The sequence below is a fragment of the Marmota flaviventris genome, chromosome 10, assembly GCF_047511675.1.
Source record: "Marmota flaviventris isolate mMarFla1 chromosome 10, mMarFla1.hap1, whole genome shotgun sequence".
NCBI classification, from domain to species: Eukaryota; Metazoa; Chordata; class Mammalia; order Rodentia; family Sciuridae; genus Marmota; species Marmota flaviventris.
The window spans coordinates 16290438-16314791 of record NC_092507.1 but is presented as its reverse complement, the minus strand read 5'-3'; the positions used below and the strand labels follow the sequence as shown (position 1 = coordinate 16314791).

Below are 24354 nucleotides of genomic sequence, written 5' to 3'. Positions count from 1 at the left end.
GGGAGCATGGGAAGATTAGATGAACTCTAGATAGGACAGAGGGGAGGGAAGAGAGGAAGGGGTAACAGGGGTAGAAATGAAGGTGGAATGAGATGGATATCATTACCCTAAGTACATGTATGAAGACACGAATGGTGTGACTATATTCTGCATACAACAAGAGATATGAAAAATTGTGCTTTATATGGGTAATATGAATTATAATGCATTCTGCTGTCATATATAACATATTAGAATAAAAAATAAAAATAATATAAAATATTAACATAAATATTAATAAATATAATAAAAATTTTCTAGGGTTACAAAAGTAGTGATGGTCATAGACTTTTGAACTGTACCTTTTTTTTTATACTTTTATTTTTATTCAGTGCTAAGGATCAAACCAGGGCCTCGCACATGCTAGGCAGGCACTCTACTGCTGAGCCACAACCCCAGTCCCTTGCACTGTACCTTTTAAAACAGTAAATTGTATAGTTATGAATTAGGTCTAAATTTTTTTCTTGAAAAAAATTAGGCATTTGAAAATTTTTAATAATGTGGGAGAAATGCTAAATACTAAAAGGAAAACAACCATATACTACTAAATATACATATAAATCCAATTTGGTTTAAAATGTGTGTATGCCCATATACATTTGCATAAAAAATATAAAAAGTATGCCAAAAGGCTAACAGTAGTTATCTGTAGGCAGTATCATTATGGGGAACTTATTCATGTCTTCATGTTATTCATATTTTTCTTCATATATTTCAAATTTTCCCTGTAATAAATATGCACTATTTTTATAACCAGAAAACTTAAACAGAGAAAGTAGATCTGCCTGGCTTCAAAGCTACTGGCATTTTCAATATACCATTCACTGACTAAACATTTAAGCTCAGTAAAATAAGACATACTCTGCTAGAAGGTAATTTGCATTAAGTGTAGAACGGGGTTCAAACCTGAGTCCATGCACTGGGAAGGGGGAAAGGAGTGCACACTCTCTTGGATGTCAAGTTGTCCAACTGCACAATTTCTCAGGAGAGGGCCCACGGCTTTCATGAGCAGCAGCCTGGCTTAATGGCTCAAAGACAGAGCTGAGCCAGACTATGCAGTATGGATTGTGAATGTGCAATTACAACTTATATGATCTCAGGCAATGGCCTAACCTCTGTGGGGCTCAGGTTCCCCATTTACAAAATAGGGATAACCACTGGGTTGTAAGAAGATGAAATGAGTTAACACATCTAATGCACTGGCACTATCTTCCAGGGACACAGTGTGAGCTCATTAGATCAATTAGCAGTAGTCCCCATCATTACCACCACCACCTCACAACCAGACTCTCAAGGAGGGAGAGACATGGAGATGCCAACGACCACTCAGAAGGCTGTTTTCCAAATCTCCAAACTGGCAGCTGGCATCCAATTCTTGATGACCCTGTAACAACCATTCTACTCCACTAATTTCTTTTTCCAGATTTTCTAATGAAACTCTTCTTTTGAGGCATTCTATAAGATGTAGTGAGGCAAAATATTCAGCCTAACCAACTGCTTCTATCCTCCTATCTTCTGACTGATTCATAGAAACAAGCGATTTTTCAAGACCACTGCAGCAGAGGAGGCTCTGGGAGACTCGGGAGGCTCTGGGCGCCTTCCCGGGCACACTGCTCTGACCCAGCACTCACCCAAGATGACTCTTCACAGCCCCGACTACACAACCCTTTGTGCGACTCATTCATCTACTGAGTGACTAGGGATCAGGACTGCACTGTACTCAATGCCAACTCTCCATCCTGCAGTCAAGAGTCTCGCCAAGCAATCACCACTTCAATGCTTTCAAATCCAACCTCTCAGGTGTACAAAAGACCCCTGGCTTTGTCACTGGCGCTGACAGGCATTTTGCTGACCTAAAAACGTGGATGATTTCTGAGTTTTCATAACTTGATTAGCAGCATATACTTTTCTCAGCAGGAAATAAATCTGGACCACACATTAACAAAGTCCCAAATTCTAAATTCAAAGATACCCATCTAATGTTAAAATAAAAGGGTCCTGGCACCTAAGAATATCATAGCGGGGCACTGTGAGGCCAGAAGCTGTGTGCTGGACAGTAAAGTTCTGGAGCTCTAGAGACACAGCCCAGGGTGTGAAGCCCAGCTGTGCCTCTCAGACTGCCTGTAGGACTTTAGGCAGGCTAAGCTGCTTAACTCTCTGGGGCCTCATTTCCTCTTATGTAAAATAGACATAATATTAGTCCTTATCTTACAAGGCATTTGTAAGAATAAGCGAGTCCATGTAAGTGAGTCAGTCAACATGAAGACTGTTGCTAGCTATTACTATGTATCATAACTTACCGCCTTTGGAAAAGAGAAAAAACACACCTGCCAAACACTTGTTTTTATCACTCTGCTCCATGACTTTAAGTTCCATGTATATCTTCCATATAGGTCAACTATGACATGATTATTTTTAAAAAAAGCAAAGACTTCACAGACAACCACACTAGCTTCATACAAGTGATCTGGGAGGAAAGTCAGCTGGGAAAGAGGGCGCAAGTGGAGAGTGAGGACTCCATGACATGAGTGCTGGGCTACAACCTGAGAGACGTCTCACAAAACCTAAAATACGCAGGCAATTCAGAGGGACAAAGAACTGAAAACACCTGGCCCAATTCCCACATTTCATAGCTAAGAAAAAGTGCTTTAAGATCATCCAGGTCACTAACGACACAGAGACTCTATTACATAAGTCTTAAATACGCAGTCATACCTGTGAGGGACTGATTCCAGGACCCCTCTTTGGGTACCAAAATCTGAGGATACTCAAATCTCCTATATACTTACTGGTGCTGGGGACTGATCCCAGGGCTGAGCACCTGGACACTGCCACTGAGCCACACTCCTAAGCCCCAACTCCCTTATTTATTAAATGCATAATAAAAATTTGTCCCTCTGTGTCCATGTAGGATTGGGGGGACCCCTATGGAGAGCAAAATATTAAGATGCTCAAGACTCTTATGTGAAATAGTGCATAATATGCATATAACCTAGGCATATCTTTCCATATATCTTAAATCATCTCTAGACGATTAATTAATTAAAGTATCTTATACAATAAAATGCTTAGTGACAAAAACAACAAAAAAAATATGTACATGTTCAGTATTTTTTTCCCAAATATTTTTGATACAAGGCTAGCTGAATCCACAAATGAGGAACTCCACAGATATGGACAGGCAATTGTAATTTTGGGAGAGTGGCGGGGAGCGGGGGGTAACTGGGATTGAACCCAGGGGTGCTTTCCCATGGAGCTATGTCCCAGTCCTTTTTAATTTGGAGACAGGGTCTCCCTAAGTTGCTGAGGCTGACCTTAAACTTGCAATTCTCCTGCCTCAGCCTCCCAAGTTGCTGGGATTATAAGCGTGTACCACCCAATTGCATATTCTAAGTGGAAGGCAAAAGGAAGACAATTTGGAAAGAGGAAGAAGAAAAACAGTTTGGGAGGTTAAGATAGTGACCGGACAATAACAACAGCAGCTAATATACCAGCTTTTGGTATCTCCGAGGCTTGGTGGCAAGCGTATTATGTATTTTTGCAAAATCTGTGAGACAGTTACTATTATTAACCCCACTTTCCACTGAGGAAATGAAGGCCTAGAGAGATGAAATGAGTTGCCCAAATCACAAAGCCATTGAGTGGCAGAGTCGGTGAATGAACCCACACTGTCTGATCCCAGAGCGGGAGCTTATGCCACCAATTCCTATTCTCAAGCTTGAGAATGTAAAATGCACTGAAGCCCTAAATCCCAAATCTTTCTCCTACTAAAAATTTTGGATAACTTTCTCTGGTCAGAGGCATTGCAGAGATACATGATCAACAAAGTGTTTTTTTTTTAATTAGTGCACATTTATCATACAGAATAATGGGTTTTATTGTGGCAAGCTTGTCGAGGAGGATAACATACTTTGATCATAGCACCCTTCTGACCCCTCCCAGTCCCCTTCCTCTTCCCTAACAGTCTCCCTCTACTCTCATGTGTCTCCCTACCCCTAAATTCCATGAGAGGAAATACATGCAAAGTGGTTTATTTTTTTTTATTTTTTTTATATTTTTTTAAAGAGAGAGTGAGAGAGAGAGAGAGAGTGACAGAGAGAGAGTGAGAGAGAGAGAAAGAGAGAGAATTTTAATATTTATTTTTAAGTTTTCGGCGGACACAACATCTTTGTTTGTATGTGGTGCTGAGGATCGAACCCAGGCCGCACGCATGCCAAGCAAGCGCGCTACCGCTTGAGCCACATCCCCAGCCCGCAAAGTGGTTTTAAACACGAGCAGAGGCTGGGGTACAGCTCAGTGGAAGCTCGGCACTGCAGACATCAACACGACATAAAGCAGGGAGACCGAGGAGGAGGCCACTTCTCCTGGGCTTTGTCAGGCGCTGCTGCAGTTCGGGTCTTAAGTGCCCCCGAAGGCCCAGCTGTTGAAGGCTTGTTTCCCAAAGTGATGCTCCTGCCAGGTGGCAGGCCTCTAGGGAGGTCCTCCGTTCACAGGGGGTGTACCCATGAAGTAGACAGTGGGACTCCCGTCCCTTCTTTTTGCTGCCACCACGAGGTGACTGGACCTGCTCCTCCACACACTCAACCATGATGTGCGGCCTCGCCTCAGGCCCCAAAGCAATAAAGCCAACCCTGGACTGAACCTCCAAAACTGTGAGCTAAAATCAACCTTTTCTGCTTATAAGTTGCTTTATCTCAGGTATTTGTTACAGGGATGGAATGCTAACCCAGACACACCAGGCGCACCACCTTGTCCCCCACCTTGTCCAAGGCTATAAAGCTGGTGACAGTGAAGCTAAGGATGTGGTAGTCCATGAGACCCAGGGTAGCCAGAGCCTGGTCTGCTGTGCTTGCAGTGCACAGGGCGTCTCCTGCATCCAGAGGACCTCTGCTGAGCTCAGCCAAACACCCTGCCCCGAGGCTTGACACTACCGAGAGAACATTCCGATTCATCTCTGCTCCCGGCCCAGGTGAAAGGCATAGGCCATTTTTCACCCAAATCCTGCTTTTCTGACATCTTTGTAATAGGTACCAGAAGCGTGGAAGAGACTCTGGCCCCTTCCTGCAACACTGACCTGGCACAGCACTCGGCCACTCAGCCCACGGAAGCCCTCTGTGCACATGTCACAGAGGATCTCCGTTCTCCTCTCCTCCTAGTGCTGAGAGCTTTTCTTTTGCTTAAGAAGTGGGAATTACTTTCATCTCTAGCTTTCCCTCATCCGTCACCAGGGAGTGTAACAAGAGAGTTATCTTAAGGAACTAACAGAAAAGAAAAATGCAAAAGAGGGTAACTTCTCTATTGCCTTTAACGCTGGGAAAGAGCCTGTGGGATTCCATAGTATTTGCTTAAAAATGTTCAAAGAAAGACATGGAAAATTTCATCCTTAACATTTTACTGCCCAGGAAAAAAACCCCAGAACTCTGGGGGCCAATTATTCTGCTGTCTTGGACTTTGACCTTCAGAAGTCTCCCTCTGGTTTTCACCTGACGGAACTGAGGGCAGCTGACAGCAGAGTGCCAGTAGAACGAGCAGCTTGTGACCAGGGTGGTCACATTTAATGACTGCCAGGCCTTCAGAACAACATCCAAAGTTACAGCACCAGGCCAAACCCACAGGCTAAACAAGCAGCAAGCTTCACTGTCGTTTAATTTAGATGCATTAGTTCCTGCTACGCGCACATGGTGCCAGGAGCTGGGTACTCCAACAGGGTCAGTGCTTTGAGAATCAACCAATACTGGACGCACTAATAAAACCAGAGAAAGACAGGGAGCACAGGAGGGGCCAGGACAGCAGGGGAGGTGCAGGGAGTGGCTGCGATTGAACAGGACCTGGGACCACGCTGCCGCTGGTGTGCACAGCGGCTCTCTGCTGCTGCCTTGGCTTCTGCTCCTCCCAGGCCAACTGGCGCTTAAATGGTCTCAATAAGGAGTTGTAACACCTTACTATTTTATAGAATTGGATTCTAAACCTGACCTTAGCTTTATAATTTGAATACTTAACCTTTTACAATATGTTTCCTCAAGTGTAAAAAGAGGTTAACATGTACATTGGAGCTCATCATGCTATCCTTAATTTACTATGCTTGAAATTATTCTTAATTTTTTCAAATGGGGGCTGGGAGCTCAGTTCAGTGGTAGAGCGCTTGCCTAGCATGAGCACAGCCCTAGGTCAACTCCAGCACCACACATAATAACACTTATTTTTTTAAACAGGAAGAGTGGTATCTACTACTTACCTGCTGTGGTAATTACATGATTATGGAAAACACCTAAGTACAGTGTCCGGCACTTTGTATGCATTCAATAAATAGTAACTTTTATTATCAACATGATATTTCTGGGATGGGATAAAGAGAAGAAAAAAATACTTGGAACCAGCAAATTAATGACTGCAGACTTAGGAATACCCGGATGTCTATACAACAGAGGCCACCATTCCAAATAAGGGTCCCAGGGACCTGTCACCTTCCCCTTCCCCTTCCCCCTGTGCTCATCCATCCAACAGATATGCCCTGACGGTGGACTATGCGGGACACAGTGCTGAGTGCGAAGAACAGGAAACAGGACAAAGATGCAGCAGGGACCATGCAGCAGGATGGGCTCCGGGCCAGTCAATGACCATCTGAAGCCGATGTCAGACGCTGGAGGATGTGAGCATATAAAACTTCTCTGAGAAGTTCTGAAGGGATGTAAGACTTTTATGTGGCAATAGAACAATGTATACAAGTCTAGTATATAACAAACTACAAATATGTTTGCAACTTATACCATAGATATCCCTTATCTTATAAAAAGAGAAAACAAATTTCAAATATACTGAAATATTATTTCTTATCTGACAGATTGACAAAACACCAAAACTGTAAAAAGTTTTGTAAGTAGTAAAGTAAGAAGAGTAAGAAGTAAAGAAGTGGGGTCAAGTATAAAATAAAAACTGTAAATATACCTTTTTAAAAATATTTTGGAATAATGCAAATGGTCACAAAGTTTAAAACAAAATTAGGTTTTTTTCTTACTAGTGATGCTCAATGTTTAAAACATTTGACTGCCTGTGCTGCCAAGTTGTTGATATAAGTACAGGGAAAATAATTATATCAAGTGACTTCTTCTCCTGTAACATTTGTACTTTTTTATTCTTATTTTTATTTTTTGAGACACAGTCTCTATGTTGCCTCAAACTCCTGGGCTCAAATGATCCTCCGGCCTCAGCCTCCTGGGTAGCTGGGACCAGAGGCCCACACCACCACCTCTGGCATTCATGGAGTAGACACTCAAGACAAAGGGAACCTCCTAGGAAACTGAAACAATGTTCAGTAACATAATGGTCAGGGTGGAGAATGGCCGTGCTGCTGTCCTCGCTAATAACATGACCACAGATGTCCAGGAGGGGAGCAGCCTTGAAGGCCCTAAACGTGGTCCACTCGTCTGAGAAAGGACGAAGCTCTGTGGCCACTGTTTCCAACTCTGCTCACTAGAAGCGGGAGAGAAAGGGGAGAGGAAGGGGAACCAAGGGCTGAGGACTGGAGAGCTGGGGAGCAGCTGCCAGGCCAAGGAGCTGCAGGACTGGAGGGCAGGCAGCCACCCGAGAGTCTGAAGCAAGGGGCGACATGTTCCGATCTCTGCTTTATTGGGATCACTGGCCACAGGTACCAGACAACGCAAGAGGAACAAAGAGAACCACTGCCAGCCAGAAGGCCGCTTCTGCCAGCCAGAAGGCCGCTTCTGCCACCCAGGACCAGAGACCACAGGAGCTTCGGCCAGAGGAGGAGAAAGCGGAGGAGAGAGCAACAGGCCTGGAGCCCAAGGGGATGTGTCACTTCTTGGTAGGCAGAAAGAGGGATCCCGAAGAACAGAGCAGCATGGTTCCTTCCTTTGGCAACTAGGAGGTGCATCCGTTGAGACCAGGAAGGGAGGAGAAGGACCAGAGGGAAGAGTCACTGCTACCAAAGCCCCGACACCATCTTCTGGAGCTACTGGGAGCAGGTGCCAAAGGAGTTAGGAAAGGTGACCCACCAGTCAGGCTGCCGTCCTAGGAAGCGGAGAAACAGAGGCCAGCGTAAAGGCTTAGATCACGAAGCGTACGAGCACTGGGATCGGACACTGCTCACTCTCACTATACTTTTAAAAACAGAAAAGAGAAGAATGCTATTTAAATAACCAATATTTGAAGCCTAAAAGCTATCATTTACAATTATAAATCTTTGCTTCTAATCTCCCTCATCTTTCCCAGGCCCTTCCCTTCATAGAGCACCCTCTATTGTTTGGTCTGTCCCAGATGGTACTCTGGTTCCTTGGTATTTAGGTCACTCATACAATGCTCCAAATGTAAGACAATTAATGTTTCAATATAAACAACTAATTTTTAAACACTATATGGGCCAAACTCCGGCCTACAGTTTTCTCTTGCGGTCCCATTAGATAAAGATATGCCAAAAATAAAAATTTCCCTTCCTTTAATTTCCCTTTGGGTACTAATAAAACCAGAAATTAGGGCCGGGGTATAGCTCAGTGGTAGAGCGTGTGCTTAGCATGCACGAGGCCCTGGGTTCCATAGCCAACACGCGCGCGCACACATACAAAAATCCAGAAACTCTATCTGTGAATTGACTTTTTCAGAGGTTCCAGTATTAAGTTCTGAGACAAGATTGCTCTCAAAATAGAAGCGCTTTCCTTTCACACACGCAGAGAGGACTCTCGTGGTCAAATGCAGGAAACATCCTTTCTTGACTTTCTTCCTTGAATCTGTCCCCTCCTCCTCCTCTTTTCCTTTTAACCCAACTTTTCTAAATCTGAGGACTGACCCCCAGGCAGGAAGCTGACGTCTAGACACAGAGCATGAGGCTTATGCTGCCTCGTTCTCTTGCCCATCGCAAGAAACAAATATGTAATTAACTGGACCTTCCATTCCACAGCATCTATCTATTCAAAACATCATGCTGTATATGTTAAAAACCACACAATGCTACTTGTAAATTTAAAATATAAAAATAAGAAAAACTTAGGGCCAGGGACACAGCTTAATGGTGTGTGCTCAGCATGAACAAGGCCCCGGCTCTGACCTCTAGCACTGAAAATACATCAATTTTAAGAAGAAACAAATATGCTACCTGCTAGCAAGGCTGCGGAGATAGCACCCCACACCTCACTAAGTTCCCGTAAGGTGTTGACAAACAGTCATCTCAAAGCATCACTGAAGCATGCCAAGGGTAGACATCTGTATTAAACATTCGATTATGCTTGACCCCTTCACACAGGAAACAAAGCCTGAAAAGATACTTTCAAAATTCTGAAGGCAAGGTCACAGAGCAGTGGAGAGTCATAGGTTTCATGACTTCAGTCTGGGGGTGTTACCTGTGATCTTTCATTATTGCTCTGCACCCTTTGAGGGGGTCCAGGACCCCTCTAAAATCTGATTGAAGTGATGGGCTCTCTTTCCAGAAGAATGACATTCACACAAATTTATAGGCATTGTTCAAAGAATTTGTGGGTTCCCTGGTATGCAACCATTTACCCCAAATTAACAATCCCTGGCTTATGTGGCGCAGCTGTAATATATTTACTCTATGTAAGGGAATGGGGTGTTGGCATTAGGATGGTGGGATGTGGAGTGAAGCAACACCGGGGAGTAGGAGGGAAGCCAGCTTTCTCTCCTTGCCCGTCTCCTGAGGGCTGCCAGAGTCCCACAATTACATGCTCTCTGCAAATGAAATACTGCACCCTCTGTGTGACTGGAAAGTGACAATCTCAGCTCTGAATTTAAATGCCCTTAGTATTTAATTCTTTCCTCTGTGTGATTAGTACTTTGCTTTTGCACATTATCAAGATGATGGCTTCAGAAGGCAGGCTACTGGAGATCCGGAAACCCACATGTCCCAATTCAATTTCCTTGTGGAAATCAAAGAGCTCACTCTCTTGAGGAGTTGAAAGAGGCTGAGGGGTCACCTCCTTCCCCCAGGGTGCTGGTGTAGGCAGCACTCGGAAGGGTAATGTAAATACTCAGAATGAGGCAACAGGGCAGACCAATTTGTTTTTCAATCTATTTTATTTCAGTTCAAAACATCATTGCAGACAGACAGTCCAAGAAAACAAGTCACACTTTGGTTACACTCAGTCTTCCTCAATCTCCAAAAGCAGCTGAGTGTTGCCAAAATGTGGCTTGTTTTACTGGGCTGCTGTCTGCACTGATGCTTTGAAGTGAAATAAAATAGATTGAAAAACAAATTGGTCTGCCCTGGCTCTTCCTGCAGTTTCGTATTACCCTTCAAAGCCGCGTTTCCACCCACTCTTCACTGGAACCCAACAGACCCAAATCACAGAGTGAGGCTGCTGCACTCAGACGTGAAGGGCCCACCCAAACCTCAAAGAGCAATTTCACTCAGGGCTGTTGCTTAACGCTGCATTAACAGGCCCCTCTGTCCATCAGTTCCCTGCTCCATTTGCTGGGTGGGAGTATATCTTTTGGTGACATGTGCAATATTGTTACTGGACACGGTTTAAAGCAAAACTTGACACCGCTGTTCTGTACAGCTCTCTTATTATGGCCTCAAATTGCTTATGTTGATGAGCTCAAACACCCTATTTTCACTTATTTAAAAAGCTTGCAACTTCTTTCCAAGCATTCACTACTCTGTCTTAAAGTATACAACATCATTTTTACAACATTATTTTAGAGGAAATTCACAATTATTTGCAAACAAATTTTGAAGTCAACACCAACTAGAAGAGGCCTGATACTTTTCTGAATCCTTTAAGAAAATGCAGATGTTGGGGCTGAGGGTGTTGGTGTGCTTAGCATCAGAGGCCCCAGGTGAGGTCCCCAGCACCCAAAAAGAAAAAGCAAATGTGGACACCTCTAACGGAGGGGCATAAATGGCTTCCAGCTTAAACACTAAAATCCTGAAAACCATGTAATCTGGTTTAAAAATTAAACCCCACTTGAAAAATTCTTTCCTAAACACAAAGAAAAAAACAAGATATGGGGCTGGGGCTGGGGCTCAGCGGTTGCGCACTTGCCTGGCAGGTGCGAGGCCCTGGGTTCGATTCCAGCACCACATATGAATAAATAAAATAAAGGTCCATCAACAACTGAAAATATATTAAAAAAAAAAATCTGTCCCGCTCCCCCTGAACATAGGAAAACACCCGCCCCTGCCACATTTGCCTGTAACACATTTTTCTGGATTTTTGTTTTTATTTAGTGCTTCAAATAAAGTTTCATTTGAGGTCAAAATTGGTTAGTTTACTCTAACTGGAATTCAGGAATATGTTTAACAATAAAAAGAAAACACCAAACTTATTCCGATACCTTCTCCTTTAATGAGCACATCCGCATTGCAGGCAACTGACCTGCACCTTCCCAAGGGAAGCAGCTCACCCAGGGGAAGCTGGATTGGCACCAGGGACCAAGCACAGCACTGTTGACCACAGCACAATCACTCGCCCTGGGTTCTCTGCCACCCCAAGTTCCTGCCTACCTTCTGGTCTCTGAGCTTGCTGAAAAGTTCCTCCCCTGGCTCCTCCCCCTTTTCCCTTCTTGCCAGGCTGGCTTAAACTCCCTTTTTGAAGAGGGGTCTTCCCTGGGCAGAGTGCCTAGCATTTGCAGAGGCCCTAATGTCAATCCCCAGCATTCCCAAAAAAGGAGTCTTCCCTGACCACTCAAGGCGAAGGGGGTCTTGCAGGTAAGCATCTCCGCTGTTTTGATTCCCTCAATTTTGAATAACATATTTGTGCACTGTCCTGACACTAGGTTTCAGTATCTGGGCCTCTGGGACTGCTCACCCCAGTGATCACAGGGCCTACCACAGTGGTTCCTGATACACAGCAAGCACTCAAATATTTGCTCAGTGAATGACCTGGATTTGTTTATTTAATATCTACCTGGAAACACCAGGTTGTGAGTACTGGCTAGCAACTGAGGGTATAAAAGGTGAGGTATGGTCTCTGCCCTTGGGGACCTCCCAAGCCAACAGGAAAGACAACAGATGAAACAATGTAGTGTGACGAAGGTTTAGCTTCAGCTTCCAATTTCCTGGAAATCTCTCCTTTGTGAGCCTGTTTCCTCATCTGTAAAATGGGAATAATTACACTACCTGTGTCATTGTGTTGGTGTGAGGAGTAAGTGACAATCCATATAAAGAAAGAACTCAGTCCTAGTACCTGGCACAAAGGAATCACTGAATAAACATTAACTATGAATTGTTATGCTATGACAACTGTGTTTGAAATTATCTTTGTATACAGGTATAGCACCTGTCCAAGCCCCTGAAGAATTTAAATTCCACGGAAGAGCAGAGATCTTGTCTTGTAAACTACTATATTTTCAGGGATTTGAATAGTTCCTGGCATAAAGTAGGTGCTCATGGAAAACCAAACAGCTAATGTACGCATTCAGGCAAGCATGGATGTTCCAAACCAGTTAAATCAATGATGAAAAGCTAGATGTGGGAACTAGTGCCATAGAAGGTGTCTATATTGGAAGGAAGAAGGGAATTTAAATCAGATATATTTAACTTTAAGATTGTTTAAATCTCTATAATTCACACCAAACTTTGCATACAATTCCAGGGAAGAACCACACTCCCAGCTGGAGAAAACTTGAGAGAATAATGTGTGAAGCAATGTGATCTTGGCCACAGGGCAGGGGGTTCCCAGGAATGGGATCCACTTGCCAGCCCTAACACGTAGCACACCTTTAAATAGCTTAATCGCTCCTACTTCTTCCTTTTTGCAAAATGGAAACAAAGCATTGCCGCCCAGCACAATAAAGCTATGTATAAATACAAATAAAGCACCTAGCTTACTGGAAGCACTGGGTGGAGATGGGATTACTGCTCGGTGAAGTAGGAAAAACAACTCCTACTTTGCATAATCAATAAGACCAGAAGGGGTAATGGAAACCAGAGCGTGCGTCACCTACAGGGCTCCAGGTGCATGGCCCGGTTGTTGTAAGTCTCCCACTTGAGGAATCACTGACGGACAACTCTGACCCAATCTGCTTGCCTCTAGGACAGGAGTCGGCACACGCAAAGGGACAGCGAGAAATATTTTTGGCCTTGTGGACCTTGCCATCAAAGGCTTGCAGTGGCCACACAACTGTGCAACTACTCACCTCTGCCCTCGCAGCAGGGAAACAGCCACGGAGCAGACCTACAGCCAACAGGGCTGCGCTCCCGTCAAACTTCGCTTAGGGACACTCAAGTTTGATTTCACATAACTTACATCCTCTTTTCTTCCCCCAAACACTCAAAAACTTAAAAATCATTCTCGCTCCCGGCAAACACATTGGGAGGGAAGAGAAGGGGGACAGGTTTGGCCTTGGGCCGGGGGGAGGCAGTGAGGCTGCGGAGCCAGGGCTGGAGGGCAGGCCCAGCTCCCGGGCCCAGCGCCCCGACCCGCTCCCCGCCGCAGGCCGCGGCAGAGCCCCGGGGTGGGCTGCCTCCCCCTCGGGGACGCGACCAAGGACAGCCCCGCGGAGTGGCCACGCGGAAGGGTCCCTCGGCGCCCCTCACTGAAGGCGCCTTTCGGGCCTCCGCTCCAAAAGGGGTCTCCACGCTGAGTCCCAGCCCCGTTTCTATGGTTACCTGTTCAGCACCGATTCAAACTGCCGTTCTTTATTGACAGCGCCATAGAGGACACGAACACTCCTGCCCGAAGGGAACAATAAAGCTTTCGCCATTCAACAGCGCCGGAGACGCCAGAAGGCGGCCATCTTGAGGCCGGCGCGGAAAGATAGGAGCCGGGAGGGGCGGTGCCTCCGTCCCGCCGCACCAGTCACGTGCCGGGGGCGGGTCTCGCGAGAGGCGGGGCCTGCATCACGCGATCGCTTTTCACGAAGGCGGCCCCTGGGGCCAGCTCTGCTCCAGTTGGGACGCTGGCCGCTCCTGCCTCTCGCCACACCTTCCCGTGAAAGTTCTACAGGAGTTTTACCGCTCCTTGCTGGAGCAGAGTTAGGTGAGGAGCTTGTTCCAAAGAATGGCCCTGAAGTAGACACAAAAAGTTTCCTTCCATTTTTTCAAAACAACACATTCACGTTCAAGGCCGAACTGTGACCTGGGCCGCGTCCCCAGACGAATTCTCATTGGTGGAAAGGGTTAGTGCCGCTCTGATGCGATAGGCTAGCAGGCCTAGGGTCAACCAATCGTCGTGTTCTGCAGGCATTTTGGTCCCGCCTCTCCCTCCCAGTCTCAGGATTTAGGCGCTGGGGGGCCAAGTGCCTGTAGCTTTTCTTTTCTTTTCTCCTTCCTTCCTCTTTCTCTTTCTCTCTCTCTCCCCCTCCCTCTCTCCCTCCCTTTCCCCCCTCCCTTCCCCCTCCCCCCTTTCCTTTTTTTTTTTTTTGGTACCGAGGATTGAACTCAGGGGCACTCAACCACTGAGCCACACCCCCAGCCCTATTTTGTATTTTGTTTAGAGACAGGGTCTCACTGAGTTGCTTAGCGCCTCGCAGTTGCTTTGAACTTGCCATCCTTGCTTTTCTTTTGTGTATTTTCCCTCTCACGTACTTCCTCACACCCTCCCTGTACGTACCCCACCGAAGCTCCCCCTCCCCACACAAGCAGTGAAGTCGCTTTCAGACATTATGGACAAATTAAAGTCCCATTGGCGCTGGAGGATGAACGCCGTCATTGCACCGCACTCGGGTCTTTTTCTGTCCAGTCAGATGTCCAAATTCATTCTTAACAGCTGTGACATCCACGGTGTCAATCTTCAGTCGTTTTGAGAACTGTCACTGTCAGGCTGACTCTCACTTCATCACCGTTTTTCATCATGAGTTCGGTCTACTGGACAGAGGCGTCACTTGGAGCGTTGCTGTCATCCGGTCCATCATAGTTACTGTCACTGTCTGATATGCAACTACTGCCAATGACCGTAAACTTCAAACAGTTCTGTTGCATATAGCTGTGTGCCCAGCTGTTAACCCTTTCGGTTGTTTTCACTGTCATTGTCACTCAGCTTCATTCACTGCCTCTTAAGTCAAGCCAATTTTGCACAGGCCCCTACTGGTACACAGTTGTCCTTGTTACTGCCTAGTTGGTCACTTTCGTTATTATACTCACACATCACTGTCACATTCGGGGTCATGTTTACCACAGATGACATTCAGTCATTTTTATAGTCACTGGAACTCAGCCCACTGCTGTTGGTCTTCCAGTCCCCCATTTCCACCAAGCCCTCATTCTCCTTTATTGAAAGTCCGCAGTGTGGAGCTGCCAGATTTAACAAACCAACTCCTAAATTAGTGCTTGGCACATAGAAGGTGCTCCAGATATATTTGTTGAAATAGTGGTTTAAAAAAAAATCAATGTTACCAATGTGCTGTATGTAAGTATGGATGGCTTGAGGCTCAAGAGTCTCAAACAATAGGAGTAAGTTTTAAACTCCTCAATTTTACATGATTCTGCATCTTACAAGGATTAAAAGAATAAAGCACAAGAAAAGTGGCCACATGTACACACGATTCCTGGAACCATGGTTACAAAGAATAGGAATGGGTGTGGGGGGCTGTTGCGCTGTGCTGGGATCAACTCAGGGCCTTGGGCATATTAAGTAAGGCTCCACTACAGAGCTATATCCTCAGCCCCAAGAATAGGATTCTTAACGGTTGTTTTTCTTATTATTTTAAAAGAATATATGTTTATTTTAGAACATTTAGAAAACGTGGGAGATAATCTTTCCTTCAGAGGGGTTGTTTTAGACTTAACAATGCCATCAACCAGCACAGCCCACACATTCACAGTCAATGGTCATTGGCTGTAAATTCCCCATAACCTTTACTTGAGATTTGGCATTACAGGTTGAGCATCATGAATCTGAAAATCCCAAATCTAGAATGTCCTAAATAGGAATCTTTTTTAACATAAACACAACACCACAAGTGGGAAATTCCACACCCAATTTCATGTGACAGGTCGCAGTCAAAATGCAGGCTCACTAAAAATATTGTATAAAAGTTACCTTGGATCTGTGTATACAAGGTGTGTATGAAGCATTAGTGAATTTTCTATTTGGAAATCTCATTATGTATATGCAAATATTCCAAAATCCAAAATACTTCTGGTCCCAATCATTTCAATCAAGGGATACTCAATCTGTATTAGACATTCCTATGGGACTGACTTTTCTCCAGTTCATGAAGAGTAGCATAGGCGGGCCGGGGGGTAGTTCAGGTGTGAGACACCTGCCCAGCATGCCAGCTCCAGCCTCCCAAAACAACACACAAAACATTGAAGCAAACAAGGAAAAAGAAAGTCAAGAAGGCTATTTGACTAGGCATGGGAATGCAGGCCTGTGGACCCAGTTACTTGAGAGGATGAGGCAAGAGGATGGTTTGAGCCCAGGAGAGTTCAAGATCAATCTAGGCAACATAGCAAGACCCTGTTTCAAAAGGAGCAGCAGAGGGTCATGCAGAGCAATAGCCCTGACCTCTGGTCACCATCCCATGAAAGAATAAGAAAACGATGTATGGGCCTTAAATGATGTCATTTCAGAAGCTTTGGAAGAATAGCATGCTTCCCAGTTGCCAGAAAGACCCAAAACTTAGCCTTGAGAAGAAAGATATTTGAGGACTTTTCAACTTTTTTTCCCTACCTTAAACAGAAAATGTTTTGAGGCCACTGTCCCACATAAGATGGCCAAGGTGGCTGCAGTTGAACACCAACCGTGGGGCTGGGCGTGTAGTTCAGTGGTGGAGCAACTCATTTTAGTGTGCACAAGGCCCTCAACTTGATGCCCAGCACGAAAAACAAAACAAAGCAAAGAACAACCAACTGTTTCCAGAATGACTACTACATGCCAAGGAGGCTGAGCTCCTGTTTCCTGCTGTAGTGGAATATAACCCAGTGACCACCCTTTCTCCTGCTACGAAGAGCAATCCTTGTTTATCTATCTCCCTCCTGCTCTCGGCCAGGTAGCAAGCCAAGCTTTTTATCTAGCTTATCTCATTAATTCCCAATAACCACTCAACGAAGCAGGTCACACTTAACCAAAGAGGTAACCAATTCAGAGAAGGGAAATAATGTGCTCAAAGAAACATCGCTGCTCAACGGCGGCATCAGGGTTTAAACCCAGGAGACCTGACTCAGAGCCTTTGCCCCTTTCAACCCAGAATACAGACTTTGGGGTTTTACAGAATGAATGTGTTCTTTGTAAGGAATTCAAGGATTATGGGAAAATACAAAGAGAGCAAAACCAGAATCGTTGTACATCCTACCACTTAGCAGTAACCTATCATTATAGATGAGCGTTTCTCCATCTCTGGGCAGATTTATGTAAGTAGGTGGATGGAGAGATAATCATGATAATAATGACGACTTCCATCCAGGAAGCACTATGTGCTGAACTCTCTTCTAAGCGCTTTTCATGAACTAACACATTTAATTTACTCGAAGAGAGAGATGGATAGGCATAATTTTATTAAAATGAGCTCATTTAACATATTCAGGGTTCACATCAGCAGTCAACCACCTGCTGATGTTTTTCACCAAATCTGGTTCCTTCCTTAATTTTTCTGGCTCTTCTCCGCCTTCCAATCAAATTCTAAGCCCAGAGTCCTTGGGCTGCAAAAACTGAGTCTTTAAATAGCACCCTCTGCACAGCTGCTGCCCAGTCCAATGTCCCCACTGGTCCCCAAGGCAGTGGTGTTATTTGTGGAAGCGAAGTTTGCTACAGACTTGACATATGCTTTTTATTTGTTGGAGTGGTGTCTGGCCCTTGGCATTCTCCTTCCTGGCTTTCTAAGTGTTAGAATTTCACTATCTTTTTCTGCAGTCCAGGTCTTTAGATCTGGCCCAGTGGATAGCAGCCAGTCTCAGATGAGGATATTGGAATTTGCCAAATGACTCAGAAAGGTCAGCCACCTGCTCATCCATCCAAGGATGACAAAAGACAAGGAGGCAGGCGGTGGCTTTCTCCAGGGGCGCTGCCCGGGCTTCCAGGTCCGGAACACTCCTTGGACCCTCACCACTGATGCGTTGTGAATGAATTCCTTGCCCATTTGCCCCCAAGACAAAAAGCACTCTCACATTTAGAATGCTGGAATCAGACTCCCGCTGAGATGGCTCCCAGGCCTTTCATATTCAGCAGATCTAAACCAAAGTGATGGTCTTCCAGCTACCCCCGCGCTTCTCCCCTGGGCTCTTTGGCTCAGAGAGGCCACCCCAGCTCTCCACCTGCTCAGGTCAGACACTGGGGAGTTGTCCTGGACACTTCTCTCTCTAGCCCTCAACTGTTTACCAAGTCTTGTTGATTTTACCTCTGGTATACTCTGTCCATTTCCATGGCCAAAGTCCAAATGACTTTTACCTCCCCACTACCATAATATCCTCCTCCTGTAGCTTCTTTTGCAAGGATGTTGTACTTTGTCAAATGTGAATAATGTGCTGATAAATGGTTTTTATTTTTATTTATTTATTCACAATACTGGGGGTCAAACTCAGAGGTGCTCTACTACTAAGCTACATCCTCAACTCTTCTTATTTTTTGAGACAGCCTAGATTGCCTAGGCTGGCCTCAAACTTACAACCCTCTAGTCTCAGCCTCCAGAGTTGCTGGGATTACAATTGTGCACAACTGTACCTGGCAATAATATGTTTTTAATTTCAATTTCCACTTGTTCATTGCTGGTATATAGAAAAAGCAATTGCCTTTCTAATATTAACCTTGTATTCTGAAACCTTGCTATAAGGACCTATTAAGTCCAAGAGGGTGTGGGGTTTTTTTTTTGTTTTGTTTTGTTTTGTTAATTCCTTCTGAATTTCTGTGCATATGTTCATGTCATCAGAGAACTAACAGTTTTATATCTTACTTCCCAAACTATATGCTCCCCTCTGTTTTTCTTGTCTCATTGCATTTGATAAGACTCCTCCCACTATAATGCCCACAAGCAACAGTGAAAAGAAATACCTTTTCTTTGTTCCTGATCTTAGTACAAAAGCTACGCATTTCTTGCCACTAAGTGTGGTATTAGCTACAGGTTTTGTTTTGCTTTGCTTCACAGATGTTCTTTAACATGTTGCACAAGTTCCTCCTCTATTTCTAGCTTGCTGAGGGTTTTATCATGAATGGCTATTGGATTTTGTCAAATGGTTTTTCTGCATCTATTGATTTCATGTGTTGTTTATTCTTTGGGCTGTTGCTGTGATGGATGATATTAACTGATTTTCAAAGGCTGAACCAGACTCGTGCCCCTGGATAAATCCCATGCCTACACGTATGCATACATAGGACAGATACGGACCTCGACAGAATGTCTATTTTTTCTCAAGTGAGTTTTGGCAGATTGTGCTGCCCAAGGAATGAGATCATTTCATCTAGACAATCATGTTTTGGGCAGTAGAATAGTTCATAACATTCCTTTATTATCCTTTAATGACCATGGGTCTGTAGTGATGCCCCTCTTTCATTTCTGACATTGGTCATTTGTGTCCTCTCCCATTTTCTTAGTTAGCTTGGGTACATGGTTATTATTTTTATTCATCTTAGGTTTCTTTTGGTTTCATTGATTTTTCTCCTTTGACTTCCTATTTTCAATTTCATGGACTTCTGGTCTGATTTTTTATTATTTAATTTCTTCTTCTTTTTGTAGTTTCCTAAGGTGGAAGCTTAGATTATTGATTTTAGATTTTTTCTTTTATAATATGCATTTCCTTCTATATAAATTTCCCTCTAAACACAGCTTCCACTGTAGCCCACAAATTTTGATAAGTTATGTTTTTATCTTCATTAAGTTCAAAATATTTTAAAATTTCTCTAGAGATCTGTTTTTTGACTCCTGTGTTGTGTAGAAATGTGTCCTTCACTTCCACAGGTATTTTAGAATTTTGCAGCTATGTTTAAGTTATTGGTTTCTAGTTCCATTCCACTGTGGTCTCAGGGCATGTTACTGAGGCTTGACCTGGAGGGTTCCAACAGTCAGACCTGGCCACCTACCACCTCCAGAGCACAATTAGAGAGGTGGGTCGAGGTGAAGAAGGAAAGGAACTTGATTAGTGTGGTCTAGCCAGGGACCTCCTAGAAACCTGCCTTTGGGGTACTGAGAAGAACTCTAGGGTTATATAGGGCAAGGACAAAGCCCGGGGCCAAAGGTTTCCATAGTCAGGCGCCTTGTTCAAGCTGTGGTCTGGAGGGTCACTGTCTCAGGTCTGGCTCTGTGGGGTCCTGCTGCCACCAGGCAAATGGCTATTGCTCCAGGGGATAATTTGGATCCCCAATGAGGGATCTGCCAGGAAGGATCACTGTTCCTGGAACTTGAATAAACTGAGGAGAACTGACTCAGAGAAGGAACAGACCAGAACTGCAAAGTGGAGTCAGTCAGGTCCCTGATTGGGTCGTCCTTTCAATCCCGGATGCTCTTTATGGGTGCACTATAGTTGTACAGAATGACGGTGAACCCCCAGTTTTAAAGGAGCCGCTATTATAGTTCCGCCTTGTTTTTATTCATTCCTCAGATCTGAGGGGCTTCGAATGGTGACCATTCTGCCCCTTCCTGCCGAGTGGGGGCCTAGATCTGGACCAGAGGAATGAAGCTGGCACTCGCTGGGAAACCCAGGAAGGGGACAAAGCTGGGTCTTTAAACCACGGCTGAAGCATGTACAGTGAAAAGAGCCACGTGCCTGAGACTCAAAGTAGAAGTGCCATCATAGACCACGAAGCAGATGACTCCACCGTCCACGGACTTCTGGGGAAAAAACCATATTTGGGATCCATGAAGAGAGTCTTTTCCTTGTCCCTACTTAATAGAGGGCTCTTGTCGAAGCTGTGTCCTGCCTTCTGTGTGAGGTGCCAGGGGAGGACTTGTGCACCTCATGTGGGGTGACCACAGGACCCTTCCTCCACCACCCCTCACTCATGTTTTCATAGAGTTAACAAAATGACTCCATTTTTTAAAATCTGACAATTTACCTGCTTGTCTCTGAATGATTTCCTCTGAAGACATTGCTTCCTGTGGTTTAGGTTCTGATCGTCCCTCATTTCTGAATTGACTTGAGTGTTGGTCTGCTCTGTCCTGCGGCTCGGGGCAGCGATACACAACCAGGAGCCAGTGTCCAAAACCCTTTGAGCCACATTCAAGCAACAGAGAGCGTAGGGGTGGCTCTGAGGTTAAGCTCACCTGGGCCGTCTCCTCTGCGGACAATGGCATCTTCTCAAAACACTGAGCCCCGTCTTTTTATTAGGAGTTGTACTCCAGCAGAATTTTGAGAGGCAGAAATTACAAAGTTTTACAAGGAAAATACAAACCAAAACCAGCAAGAGCAAAATAAATCCAGTTTGTATAAAATTTCTGAACCAAGAAGAATAATTTTTAATTATACTAGTTTTTATCAAAGATGATTTTTTTAAAAAATTATTGTAAAATAAATTTAGTATTTCCTGAAAGCTGCATCCAAGAGAAATAGTCTTTTCCGGGAATCTGATATGCAAAATGCTTTAGAGATGACTCAGAACTGTGATGAGAAAGACTTAGCCACTGTCAGAATTCTCAAGAAAGTATAGTAATTAACAAGACAACTGAGTCGCTTTCATTGTAAATAGCATTTTAAGATAAGAAGCAATGACTGACAGTATTCTACTAGAACCATCAGACTTACTAGTTTTATAAAAATCTTTGGAATATTTGTATCAATAACACATAATCACTGTAAAATAAATAGTTGTTTATTTAACCAGTCATAACCCAGACTTAACCAGACTTGTAAAGTGATTGTTTTAAAGACTTTAAACAAATACATGCTTAAACAAATCTTAACTCTTTTAAAAGAGTTTAACTCTTTCCTTAAGTAATGAAAAATTTAATACAGACAGTTGAAAACGCAAGATATTATGAATTTTTAAGCCAGTTTTATGGAGTGGGTTTGTTGTTGTTGTTATGGTGGGTTTTTTTTTTTTTTTGGTAAATTTTACTAGGAACAGATTAATATTTTGAGAAAATCTTATTCATTTAATCATAAAGAATTCAACTCTGGTTTTTTATCAGCGCATTACATTTTGACCTCAGAAAACAATCCCTATAATTTTCTTTGTAACCAACTGAATTCCACATTATTTTTCTTTTATGACATTTTTTTTTTAAATTTTTTATTGTTGGCTGTTCAAAACATTACATAGTTCTTGATATATCATATTTCACACTTTGATTCAAGTGGGTTATGAGCTCCCATTTTTACCCCATATACAGATTGCAGAATCACATCAGTTACACATCCATTGATTTACATATTGCCATACTAGTGTCTGTTGTGTTCTGCTGCCTTTCCTATCCTCTACTATCCCCCCTCCCCTCCCCTCCCCTCCCCTCTTCTCTCTCTGCCCCCTCTACTAACATTCATTTGTCCCCCTTGTATTATTTTTCCCTTTCCCCTCATTTCCTCTTGTATGTACTCTTGTATAACTCTGAGGGTCTCCTTCCATTTCCATGCAATTTCCCTTCTCTCTCCCTTTCCCTCCCACCTCTCATCCCTGTTTAATGTTAATCTTCTTCTCATGCTCTTCGACCCTACTCTGTTCTTAGTTACTCTCCTTATATCAAAGAAGACATTTGGCATTTGTTTTTTAGGGATTGGCTAGCTTCACTTAGCATAATCTGCTCTAATGCCATCCATTTCCCTGTAAATTCTATGATTTTGTCATTTTTTAATGCAGAGTAATACTCCATTGTGTATAAATGCCACATTTTTTTTATCCATTCATCTATTGAAGGGCATCTAGGTTGGTTCCACAGTCTTGCTATTGTGAATTGTGCTGCTATGAACATCGATGTAGCAGTGTCCCTGTAGCATGCTCTTTTTAGGTCTTTAGGGAATAGACCGAGAAGGGGAATAGCTGGGTCAAATGGTGGCTCCATTCCCAGCTTTCCAAGAAATCTCCATACTGCTTTCCAAATTGGCTGCACCAATTTGCAGTCCCACCAGCAATGTACAAGTGTACCCTTTTCCCCACATCCTCGCCAGCACTTGTTGTTGTTTGACTTCATAATGGCTGCCAATCTAACTGGAGTGAGATGGTATCTTAGGGTGGTTTTGATTTGCATTTCTCTGACTGCTAGAGATGGTGAGCATTTTTTCATGTACTTGTTGATTGATTGTATGTCCTCCTCTGAGAAGTGTCTGTTCAGGTCCTTGGCCCATTTGTTGATTGGGTTGTTTGTTCTCTTATTGTCTAATTTTTTGAGTTCTTTGTATACTCTGGATATTAGGGCTCTATCTTAAGTGTGAGGAGTAAAGATTTGTTCCCAGGGTGTAGGCTCCCTATTTACCTCTCTTATTGTTTCTTTTGCTGAGAAAAAACTTTTTAGTTTGAGTAAGTCCCATTTGTTGATTCTAGTTATTAACTTTTGTGCTATGGGTGTCCTATTGAGGAATTTGGAGCCCGACCCCACAGTATGTAGATCGTAGCCAACTTTTTCTTCTATCAGACGGCGTGTCTCTGATTTGATATCAAGCTCCTTGATCCATTTTGAATTAACTTTTGTGCATGGCGAGAGAAAGGGATTCAGTTTCATTTTGTTGCATATGGATTTCCAGTTTTCCCAGCACCATTTGTTGAAGATGCTATCCTTCCTCCATTGCATGCTTTTAGCCCCTTTATCAAATATAAGGTAGTTGTAGTTTTGTGGATTGGTTTCTGTGTCCTCTATTCTGTACCACTCTTATGACATTCATCCTTCACAAAGCTGTGCATCTTGCTTAGACCTTGCTTAAACTTTTATTTTTTTTAATTTTTTCCTCATTTTTCTTTTCTCCATTTTGGAACCATCTGCTCATTTTACATTAGGACAAAAATCTTATTTTAATACATAAAATCCTTTATCATCCTAAAGCATTCTCTTTTCTTAAACCTTCTCATCAATAATATCTCCATTCCTATTACTTATTACATTTCTCTTTCCCTTACTTGTTGGTTTGCTTTTGCATTTTTCTTTTCTATAATGTGCATTTTGAAACTATCCTTACAAAATTTCGGAATTTAGACAAATTACTCCTTTCTTAGATAAAATATTTCATGCTTTTTCATCATATTGTCATCAAAATACAGCTTATATTTTATATTTTCTGTTTATAGAATTACACACGTTCAGGGCTATGGTTGTGGCTCAGTGGTAGAGCACTCACCTAGCATGCACAAGGCACTGGGTTCGATCCTCATCACCACATAAATGTAAAATAAAGATATGGTGTCCATATAAAACTTAAGAATAAATATTAAAAAAAAAGAATTATACACATTCATTAAAATTTTATCTATTAAACTTCCTTTTTAGTGAAGACCTAGAAGAAAACAATTTTAAATTTTTTTATATACTAACAATTTATGAAAACATATTTAA

The 24354-nt window shown here is 43.5% G+C and overlaps 1 protein-coding gene across 1 annotated transcript in view; it reads right to left on the bottom strand.

The window, feature by feature from the left end:
- Nucleotides 1–13757, bottom strand: part of Zbtb40 (zinc finger and BTB domain containing 40) — a 68299-nt gene extending 54542 nt beyond the window's left edge. The window contains exon 1 of the mRNA XM_027936992.2: nucleotides 13619–13757. The gene's annotated coding sequence lies outside the window, so the exon portion shown is untranslated. The remainder of the gene's footprint in view (nucleotides 1–13618) is intronic.
- Nucleotides 13758–24354: the final 10597 nt, after the last annotated feature.